Genomic DNA, 12021 nt, shown 5'->3' with positions numbered 1-12021 from the left:
ATGACGATAAATAATTCGCCAAGCTTCTCGTCAACAGACATCGCATTCCAATTAGAAGGCGTCGACATTGTGGAAGAACAAGGGAGAGAATGCGAACTAGAGTCGTCCAACCGATTTTCAGTCAACGATGCAGGGTCAGCACTACGAGAAAACTCGGAACTGAGGCTAGCAATACTAAGATCGCTAATATCGAGAAGAGATGTCGAGACAAGGTCGCGCCCGGCGTCAAAAATAGAATCGCGCTCACAGCGACTAGGAATTGAAGTGATGTCGGGTGGCGTGGAAAGTGCTTTATGAGTTTTAAGGCAGCATCCACTACAGGACTTACTCTTAACAAACCGTGCTAGACAACCAGCATGAAAATCAAGCCCGCATTGATAGCACGAGACAGCTCGAGTAACAATGTTACGACCGCACTTCCTACACACTGGCATTAATACGCATATGAATATTAATATGAATAAAACGAAAACTTATAAATAAACGCAATAATTACAATTATTAAAATAAAAACTATAACAAAGCGCAAAAATATAAACAAAAAAAAGAAAAGCGAAAAACGCAACAAATGCAAATAAAAAAGATCAATTTAACTTATTAATAGAAATCAATCAATTAAGAACGCAGTGAAATTTCGCGCCAAACAAAAATGATCAACTTTAAGAACACTCGCCAAGTTCAACGAAATTGAATAGGTTTACAAACGCATTCCAAATTCGCGCCAAACAAAAGATGATGCTTTCACGAACACAGGCCTCGGTGAAGTAAACAAGTTACGTAATCGGGCATTGAACTTGCGCCACATACGAACGAGAAAGAAAGAAAAGAAAAAGAAAAAAAAGAGCAAGTGACCAACAAGAAAGGCCAATTCGCTAGGACAAAATCAAACGCATAGGGGACAAAGGAGATTCAGTGGCTAGGATGCCTGCACTAGAGCTCTCTCTCACCGCACAAATCACGCCTGAACGCACGTACGAACCTCACTCGCACACAGCCAAAGAAGAGTCAGGAGACGGTCATAATTCACCGGGCTGGTCGGTGCTCGCTGGTGTAACGGACGGTAACGATGACAGTCATAAACGAGCGAAGGTCGGCAGCGAGCAAGCAGGCTGAGTGAGTAATGGCGAAGTGGTATAACCTCAAAACTTTTCGTCAGGCAAAGTGCAGAACCATGGTTCAACAGCAAAATGACAGTGCTTGAATTTTATTTCCAAAAGGAGCCATAACGGTCCCACACCGCCTGTAATACACAGAAACTCGCACCGAAGTGCACAGATTTGTACAAATCAAGAATTTACAGCGCGACTTCGAAGGTGCGTCCACACTACTCACCAGAGAGAATATTAATAACTAGTATTATTGCACAGAGCGAAATAGAGTGCGTGCTTAGCTTACCACCAGCGCCAGAGAGAGAGAGAGAGAGAGAGAGAGAGAGAGAGAGAGAGAGAGAGAGAGAGAGAGAGAGAGAGAGAGAGAAGAGAGAGAGAGAGAGAGAGAGAGAGAGAGAGAGAGAGAGAGAGAGAGAGAGAGAGAGAGAGAGAGAGAGAGAGAGAGAGAGAGAGAGAGAGAGAAGAGAGAGAGAGAGAGAGAGAGAGAGAGAGAGAGAGAGAGAGAGAGAGAGAGAGAGAGAGAGAGAGAGAAGAGAGAGAGAGAGAGAGAGAGAGAGAGAGAGAGAGAGAGAGAGAGAGAGAGAGAGAGAGAGAGAGAGAGAGAGAGAGAGAGAGAGAGAGAGAGAGAGAGAGAGAGAGAGAGAGAAGAGAGAGAGAGAGAGAGAGAGAGAGAGAGAGAGAGAGAGAGAGAGAGAGAGAGAGAGAGAGAGAGAGAGAGAGAGAGAGAGAGAAGAGAGAGAGAGAGAGAGAGAGAGAGAGAGAGAGAGAGAGAGAGAGAGAGAGAGAGAGAGAGAGAGAGAGAGAGAGAGAGAGAGAGAGAGAGAGAGAGAGAGAGAGAGAGAGAGAGAGAGAGAGAGAGAGAGAGAGAGAGAGAGAAGAGAGAGAGAGAGAGAGGAGAGAGAGAGAGAGAGAGAGAGAGGAGAGAGAGAGAGAGAGAGAGAGAGAGAGAGAGAAGAGAGAAGAGGAGAGAGAGAGAGAGAGAGAGAGAGAGAGAGAAGAGAGAGAGAGAGAGAGAGAGAGAAGAGAGAGAGAGGAGAGAGAGAGAGAGAGAGAGAGAGAGAGAGAGAGAGAGAGAGAGAGAGAGAGAGAGAGAGAGAGAGAGAGAGATTAGATTAGATTAATTGCTCTTTATTTTTGTACATTTTGTTGTACATATAACAAATATAGTGTATTATGATAAAGGAATAAATAAAATTTGTGTAAGGGTATATAGTATAAGGTGTGTGTGATGTTGAGAGATGACATGAGATGAAAGAGAATGTATGTATGTTTGTGCGATGTTTATGTGTTTTCCAAATTAAAGAAATAATTTTTAGCTGCTTGTTTGAAGTGTGATATGGATAGTGTGTCGCGAAGTTGAGATGAAAGGCTGTTCCAGAGGTAGGAGGCACTGATGAAAAATGAATTCCTCAGCGTCTCCGTCTTGAAGGACGGGATGTCCAGTGGAGTCACCTCGCCCCTGACAGACCTGAGTGCGACGTGGAAGTCAAAATAGGCTAGTAGATAAGCTGGTATTGAGGTGTTGAAAATTTTTCTAAGAAAACAGGCCATGAAGTACTTCCTACGTCCGGCGGTGGTGAGCCATTGCAGCTCACGCCTGTAAGGGGAGATGTGCTCGTCCCTCTTTACACCATAGATGTATCGGATTCCCGTATTGACAAGCCTCTGCAGTTTTAAGTCAAGCTCTTGAGTCAGGTCGCAGTAAACAAGTGAGCAGTAGTCGATGAGGGGAAATAGGAGTGCTTGCACCAAATGTTGGCGCAACCTGAGGCTAGTGCTCTTCCGAAAGAAATATAGCCGATACATTAAAGAGTGAGCACGTTTACAAGTTTCCACGTAAGTTTTGAGTCAAGCACCAGCCCCAGGTTGCGCACAGATGATTCAAAGTTGACCTTGAGAGAGAGCAGTGTGAGGAGACGCATGTGTGAGAGAAAGATAGAGACAAAGTGCGAGCAAAAACCCTAGCTGCACGGTTGCAGCAGGTATGGCTTGCCACAAGCTAGAGGCATGGCCCGCACGCATCAGAGAATGCACACTGTATTTCGCAGCAGACGGCAGGCCCAGGTCCAGTCCGCTGATCTCTCTCTCTCTCTCTCTCTCTCTCTCTCTCTCTCTCTCTCTCTCTCTCAGGGAATACACGTAGTGATACCGATCCGTATTTCACCTGCCGTTTTACACTGTGTTGATTTACTTACGTGCATCTTTTTTACGCAAGGCGCGAGTGATCATCGTTCTAGACTATCTGACATATTAATTGTCATCTAAATCGCTGTATCTGTGCATTATTCAAGTGTTTTACCGCAAACAATTTCTAACCTCAAAATTGGCAAGTCACTCAGCTCTTCGCAAATTTTTCGCAATTAGCTACCCGGGAAATCTGTCGTTTGCTGGTTTAACTAATCTCGATACCTGATGATAAGTAGATATGGGCCGACGCAAGAGGCGCCGCAACGAGGCCAACTCAAGTTTAGATAAAACAGCTGATGACTCGGATTCGGACTGTAACTCTGAGAAGCACATCTCCGCCGTGCATTCTGCCTTCCTTGCTGCTGTCGACCGAGGACATCGATATTTTAAATAAGGACCTCCGCGTGAATTGCGAAGACTTTATCACCCTGCTGGGAACTGAAAAAGATAATCCAAGGCGCAACAAGATGAGCGCCGCTTTATCTGCGGTATGCGACGCGTAATTCTACAAGCTTGGTATGGAAAGCATCACGAAAGTGTGTTCGATTCGATCGATAAGTACCGCAGCTCTCCTATGCCAGTGTCACTCGCCACTCCACTCGGCAGCACGTAAAATCCTACTCGACCAAGGCAAGCCCATCAATTTAGTCAGAGCCAAACGCATCACCGTAAACCCGTGCGAGGAGTCGAAAGTCAAGTTCCCTAATTCGCAGGCAACGCGCACCGCACTTTACAACGCTGTAAATCCCGCTGCCCTACAATTAAGAGTCAAACGCGTCATTCCTCTAAGGGACTCTTCATCGGTTGTGGTGGAAGGCGACTCACTCGAGCCTCTTCTCAGCTGCAAAGCGCTCTTAGATGCCGGCCTCGTAGCACCCTCCGACTCAAAACTTAGCCCACGAGTTGTGATCCATGGCATTCCTGTTGAATACGCGAAAGAGGACATCGAAACGTTCGTCAGCCAAAATTTTCCAACCATCACTGCCAGCCGTTTCAGGGTTGTCTATCTGTATCCTGCAGGTAGCAAGAAGTTTAGATCCTGCGTAGTCCAGATGGACCTGAGTGCCGAGAAATCTTTTTCCGACAGGACAGAGTGAACATCGGGTGGCAACTCTGCCGTTTCGCAGATCATATCTCCATCCTTCAATGCTATAAATGTCTACAGTTCGGTCACAAGGCAGCAGAATGTGAGAACGACCCTGTTTGTGGTAATTGCGCGCAAGCTCATTTAACAAGCACGTGTAATAATAAAAAACATCTCTTCTGCGCGAACTGCAAGAAGAGCAATCTCAGCGACTCCCACTCGGCCTTCGACAAGGGTAAATGTACGACACTGCGCACAAAACTCGAGCGAAAATCCTTGCGCATCGACTATGGCGACTAAAATCCCATCCTCCGACCAACGCAGCTTGGCATTGGCCACATCAACGCACACTCTCTGCTTGCTCACCGCCAGGATATACACGACCTCATCCTGCGCTCTAAACCTCTTGCTTTTGGCATAAGCGAATCGTTTCTGCAACCAAGCGATTCTTCTGCTCGAGAACAAATTCCCGGATATACGTTCTTCAGGCACGACAGACTCGGGAAGCGTTGCGGTGGAGTGGCCCTCTACGTCCAAAGCTCTGCTCGCTGCAAAATTGTGCATAAATCCGCACGTCCTTCGACTTATTGCAAGGCACCGGAGTTCATGCTAGCCGAGATTACAGCCTTGCGCTTCAAGTTCCTTTGCGTTGTGGTCTACAGCCCTTCCAAGGCAGGGTATTGGCGCTACGTCGAGGAGGCCGTCCTCAACTGCAATTCACCGTGTGACCAGCTTCTTCTCATGGGGGACCTGAATATAGAATGGCACGGTAACTCAGCAAGTCGCAATATTCTCGAGCAATCTCTTCGCACCTTGGGCCTCGTACCTGCACCCTTCGGCAAAACCCACCACCTCGACCAGTCTGAGTCGACAATCGACTCCATCTGCTCTGGATATCTGCGCACGACGCCCTGTTTGTCTCTTTTCCAATCAGCACCAATGACACTCCGAGAAACACAACATCAACGCGGCGCTGCTACAAAAACTTTGATATCCACGCTTTGTGGGAGGATCTGCGCGAGGTAAATTGGTCTGTTATTACCACAATCGACGACCCAGACGAGCGTATGCGTCTTTTTACCTCAAATATCCTAGACCTCTACAATTCTCACGCACCCTTACGCACTTTCGCCTCTAAACGTCAGCCCTCGCCATGGCTAACATCTGAATTACGCGAACTTCGCAACGCACGTAACAAGGCTGGGCATAAACTCAAATATAACAAGAGCAGGAAAACAAAGACGAGTACAAGGCGCTCCGTAAGAAAGTGAAAATTGAATTTAACAGAGCATCCATGGCCTACTACAGTAAGAAGATCAGCAACTGTCGAAATTGTAAGGAAATGTGGGAGATCATAAGCAAATTGGGACTGCGCGGTAAGGACAAGTCGGACATTCAACTTCCGGTTTCAGTCGACGCACTGAATCGCTTCTTCGTAGGCTCCAACACATCCGAAATTCTACACGACCTCCGCCCAACGGCCAGAATATCACCGGACGATTACTTTTGTTTTAGACACGTCACAGCCCAAGAAATTCTCCAAGCGCTTAGTGCCTCCCGGTCAAACGCAGTAGGACCGGACGGTCTGCAGGCGAATATGTTGAAGGACTGCTCTTTCGCAATCCTCCCGGTGCTCATGAATATCTTTGATGCCTCGCTACAGTCTGAATCAGATTAATGACTATCTAACCAGCAGAAATCTGTTAAATCCTCTTCAATAGGGTTTTCGAAAGGGTTTTAGCACCCACACCGCTCTCATTTCCATCAGTGATAATGTACGCTACGCAATCGATGAGCGCAAGGTCACTTTGTTGGTCTCGATCGATCAAACCAAGACTTTCGATCTAGTCAACATCCCCCTGATCGCCGAAAAGCTTCGCTTCTTCGGATTCTCAGACTCGGCATGTGTCTGGGTGCGCTCATATCTCTCTGGACGCACGCAGATTGTCACCTCTAGCTCCGGTAAATCTTCTTCGCGGCTGTCGAGAACCTCCGGCGCCCCGCAAGGCTCGCTCCCAGGGCCTCTATTTTTCTGTATGTACATCGACGACATGCCTGATATTTGCGGCGATTGCAGTTATCACCTTTACGCGGATGATTTTTGCATTTATGCGCACGGTCCTGCTCGCGATGCGCCTTATATCATCAAACGGATCAACGCGGCTCTCGCCAACATCGTCTCCTAGGCAAAAGCAAACGGACTTCGTATTAATGGCAAAAAAACCAAAGCCACCTGGTTAGGCTCGCGCGGCTTCGAGGCAAGGCTAAATCAACAGAACTTGCCTCCTATCGTGGTGGACGGGCAGAGCATCCAACCCTGCGAATCGGTCAAGTTACTGGGTATTACTCTTGATAGCTGCCTAACCTTGAGAGAGCAATGCACCCTCACGACCAGGAAATGTTTCGCGGCTCTCTCTCTCTCTCGCCTCAGGAAAAACGCATTCTTTCTTCCTCGCGAAACGAAACTTTTACTTGTGAAAACTCTTGTTTTTCCGTATTTCGAGTATTGTCCGGCCCTGTTTCTCGGGTTGACTGACGAGCTTACGACCAAACTTGATCGCTGTAAAAACGCCGCAATGCGATTCGTTGAGGGGATTAAACAACATCATCACATCTCGCCCACGTACAAGAAATACGGGATTGCATCGTACAAGTGCAGGCTCAGATTATTAACCTTGAACCTGTTGGCTACCACCTTGAGGTCAAATACTCCTTTTTACCTACGTAATCACTTTAAATTCCGGGACACAGAGGGCCCTGGTTCCAAAAGAGCCAGTCCACTTGACCTCTGTATTCTGAAATTCTGCACGGAGACGTTCGCCAACTCTTTTCGTGTTGGAGCGGCACAGCTATGGAACGAACTACCCAAGGAAATCCGCGAGTTGCATAAAGCTAAATTACTCCATACACTCACGCCTTAATTAAGCATGGGGCTCCGTTCGAGTTTATTGGTTGGACTAGCCGACAGCTTTTCGGAACTATGGACGCAGGGGACAGAGATCAGCTGAACCAGGATGTGGACAGACTATATGAGAAACGGCCAACATGTCAACTTTACTAGCCAGTCAGACTCACATAGTAAGGTCTAACCTAGAGTCGCTGCACCAAAAACCCGATGATGCTCAGAGAACATTACATGAGCAACACTTACAATTTCTAAGGTTAGCAAATAGGACGAACCAACTTGATAAATTTGCTAACCAAACAGTAACAGTCCAAACTTTATTAAAGTGGATTTACCAATTCGATCAATCGTTAAAACACAGTATCAACTCGTATAAAACTTTTGTGAATACCATAGAAACAGCCACGCGAGGTCACTTACACCCACTGTTGTTTACACACGAGCAACTTCACTCCATACTTAAAACAATAAATAGACATACTCTACCGCGGAAGAATAGCATAGTAACAGTAGAGATGTTACATACAATGACTAAAATCATTGTCAGTACGGTCGGAGGAAAATTAGTCCTGATTCTAGAATGACAAATTTTTTTATAGCGACGACCAATTGTAATTTTAAACTGCTAAATAACAGTACGTTTGATCAGCGTAAGGTACAAACTACGACTCACACGAGGAAGGAAAAATGTAAATTTCAGAACAAACTTTAGTAGTAGTAAAAAATCGTGAAACTCAGCATTGTAATAGGAAAGCACCAGGAGTGTATGAATTAAATCGACTATCAAGGTATAACAATTTTGTTTTAAATTTAATAAATTATAGACAAATTTTATGACATTTCAATCATTATTAACAAAGTTACTGTAGTTTAAATAAATTGGAAGCTTTGAAGCTATATATAGGCAGTTGCTTAATTAACAAATTAGAGACAAAAATAATAATTTTCACAGTGTAAGTTTGTTCATAATAATCTTATAAACAATGGTTTGCAACTTTCGTTTTTAAGGGTAGATCGATACCCTAAAGAGCAGTAAAGTACCAGAATTTAAATATTTTTAATAATTAATGAGTTTTCGTGAATTGTTGTTAAATTGTTAGTTGAGCATAATCATTATGTATAAATGAGGTGGGAACATAATTTATATCGTTTAGCCTGTTGGTTTAAAGGAACTGAATAGCATAATACGAGTTGGCTGCTATGTGTCGTTTGCCATATCATTGGGCAAACGGAAAATGCGTGCAGAGGATCCCCTACGAGTGCAGAGTTTGCAAACTAAAATGGTCAACGTAAGAATCTATGGAATCCCTGGACGTACCTAAGTAAAACATAAGACGCTCAACACTAGCCAGCGAAGACTCAAGACTAACAATACGAACATCACAAGATTAGACTTAAAGTTTAGGCATAAATCGTACCATACTTGAAATTATCATAGTTATAATAATTGTAATTGTAAAAATTATCGTATATAGTAAGCATATATTGTTAATGAATATAGGACATTTTTTTTCTCTTTGCACCGGCTCCATTGCCAAGGACGGCAATGTTTTAGGGGAGGAGGTGTAATGTTCCATGTTCATATATTCTTGGCTCGTAAGTATGTGTCTAGAGTGTGTGCAAACTACTCAAACTCTGCGTGCGAGATATAGTAAACTCCTTGTTTTCTGGTTAAGAGTCTGCATCGTGCAATAGGCGAAGGGTCCGTCAACAAATCTGGCGTTAGTGGTAACACAGCTTAGATAAGATCATATAACTTGCCACGAGAAATCGTGTAGATTAGAACAGTCAACATCTGCCACTCTAAGAAGGAGACTACGTCATCTAAAGTGCGAGATAACGACTATAATTGTAACTCGCCCTAGTAACAAAGTTGAAATATCTAAATAACAACCTAGTAAATAAATAATACAATAAGCTAAGTAAACAACATAAAAAGTCCAACTAAACGCTGTAACATCCAATCCGTCTTTGAAGTGAAGTGCAATGGTCCGAACCCATGAAAACATAACAATTCAAATGATCCCCAAGTGTATATTTATTTCATAGTAATTATAAATATCAAAATAACCTACAAATTTCTAATACACAATCAACAACGTGGCATTAGTAAGGTAAGGACTACAAGACATCAGAGCATCCACCCAGATATACAACGGAGTCCACTCGAATAATTCTGTCTGCACCAGATAGACCAGGGACAGACTAGAGTCTCAAGGGAGAGTGTGACATTCAACAGGGACACTCGTCCGCCGAACGTACTTACATCAGGTCGCGTCCATCTCTTTCTAGACTACTCGGTAACATAAGGCTATGGAGCCAAAAGGATAGTTCTCAAAATAATTGATAGTACTCGCGCAGCCCTCTGAAATACGGTCTTTACAGAGGTTGTCATACAGGATTCAATATAAGATGAAAATGATTCATGAATGTAACTCGTATTTTATTGATTATTTTTTAAATTAATTAACATTATTTTATATCTTCCAAGGTTTTAATGGTAATTTAACTTAGTGAGTAAGTAAATGGAAGTCATGTAATCTTATTAGCCAATGCTCAAATCTATTATTCGTATACCATCTGCATTGTATTAAAGCTAAATATCTGATTTTTTGTCTAGATATTTGTAAAATTATCTAAGCGCGTATGTTCGTCGGGGCCTGCACAGGCACGATTTTTCGAAGGAGATCGCATAACCTGCACATAGCAGACGATGCAATAGCAATTCATAAGCTTTGTCACAGGCTTTAAATATGAATTTTAATCATTTTAGCATATATATATATATGCTGCGGACTCGTATTGCGCGCGCTTGTTCGGTCGCGCGTTGATGGCTCGGCAGCCGAGCGCGGTGTTACCAAGTCATGCGGGAAGGCGCGCAGGAAGTCAGATACATTTCGGCTAGCAAATGATACAGATACGTGCGCGCAACCGATAAAATATACCCGCATTGAAGCTTCGTCGGGACGAGATTCGAATACTCCGGAGACCGAGACCATCCTGCGGCCCTGTTGATCGCGCGGACGCGGGGGATGCGACTTCCACAATATACCTGTCAATTCAACAAGCGGCATCAGCGAGCTGATACAAGTAGCAGGGTTCCGAGAAGTTACGGTAATGCAATGTAAAATAGAAATTTACAAAACGTATCAAGCGGAATTTTCGGACAACTTATACCTACAGAAAACGGAAAACAAGAATATATTTATGAAATAAGCCACGAACAATGTAAACTCATTTACTATGAAGGAAATATATATTTCAATAAATAAATTAGTAGTGGACGTGCATACAGATACAAACACTACACAAGACAATAATAAATAAGGATATAAACAACTACACACATTGGACGCTATGCAGTAAAATAAATAAATAAAACAGACACGGACGTTTCCATGGCGCAAGAAATCACTCGATTTATCACGTGATTTATCAAGTGATTTTTCGAGTGATTTATAACTTAATAAATTAATTAAACAAAAAAATACAAATACTTATAGAAATAAAACATACAAAATTTCAGTTTAACTTTGATTTGTATACTATTATACGTGGGCTAACTTTTTTTATTTCTAAAGTTATTTTGATTCGAGTATATAAATCATGATTTAGTGACAATTACACGCAATCTTTGCGGTAATACTATACTACTACTACTAACACTCACATACTGATATAAAGCCGAGTGACTTCCCTAAGTATGTGAGGCCTGTAAAGTAGATTCCCCTGCACAGCTCCCGATACACACAAGCAGCTCTCCTCTAGTGGTTCTCCCACTCTAGAGAATGGGGAAGGCTTGCGATCAGTCAACTGACAGTGCAGGGTGATGGCAGGTCCTATATAGATCTTCAAATTTGTAATGTACTAATCCTCGGGTTTCGAAATTTATATGCGGTTCCTAACTAACACTACCCGGACCGTTTCAGTCTGGAAAAGGGAGGGCCACCAAACCCGGTGAAAACTGCACGAATTTCAGTTTGCGTTGTCGCACGAATCTCTAAGTAATCAGGCGTAACGCAAATAAAACGCAAAACTTGCAGGCTTCGTGAGGAGGTGCGCAGTGAGAGAGAAGCTGGCGTGCGATGCAAGGAGGGGCAGGGGGTAGGCGCCCCGTTCCTCACCCCGACGGCTGAAGGCATAGAACATCCTTTAGAGGGTTTTGCGTACGTGTGTATTCTGGAGCTAATCTCAGAGAGATCGGTCCACTGAAAAAATGACTAAGAGGCGCGGAGTGCTTTAGTCGCCGACCGTCAGATCAAGTGCCGTCAAAGCCATAGGCTATACCGGGGTCGTCTCCTCGGCCAAAGACACTGGAAGGGGAGAAACGCGAGTCAATTTCTTTCTTAGTGAGAACAACAGCGGGGACTCGAGGATCTTGTTGGAGATGGCCCTCAGCTCACGAAGTTTTGGCACTTTTGGAGCAGTCGGCTTTCCCTTTGTCGGGGTCTGCTTCCTCTTGTTTGGAGAGACCAGCACGACGTTGCAAGACTCTGGCCGCTATCTTCCGGCTGATGATTTTCAACTCGATGGGAGCCGCTAGAGAGGAGAGCGCTGGAGGAGAACCTCAGCTGAGACGGACTAGAGGTACGGCGTAGCAGATCCGCCTGCGTGCTGCAATCCTGGTCCCTGAGCTCCGGCTCGATCTGCGACGTTGACTCCCGGTGTTGCGCGTGACGGATTGTGGAGTCGTAAGTGAAGGACGGGGATTTAGATAATTACGAGAGTAATCATTT

The 12021-nt window shown here is 44.3% G+C and overlaps 1 protein-coding gene across 7 annotated transcripts in view; it reads right to left on the bottom strand.

The window, feature by feature from the left end:
• Positions 1 to 12021, bottom strand: part of LOC103317675 (protein strawberry notch) — a 340816-nt gene that overhangs the window by 255756 nt on the left and 73039 nt on the right. The gene's annotated exons all lie outside the window — the stretch shown is intronic.

Source organism: Nasonia vitripennis, assembly GCF_009193385.2.
Source record: "Nasonia vitripennis strain AsymCx chromosome 1 unlocalized genomic scaffold, Nvit_psr_1.1 chr1_random0005, whole genome shotgun sequence".
Lineage (NCBI taxonomy): Eukaryota > Metazoa > Arthropoda > Insecta > Hymenoptera > Pteromalidae > Nasonia > Nasonia vitripennis.
Note: the sequence above shows the minus strand (reverse complement) of the source record. Positions and strands in the feature narration are given on the sequence as shown.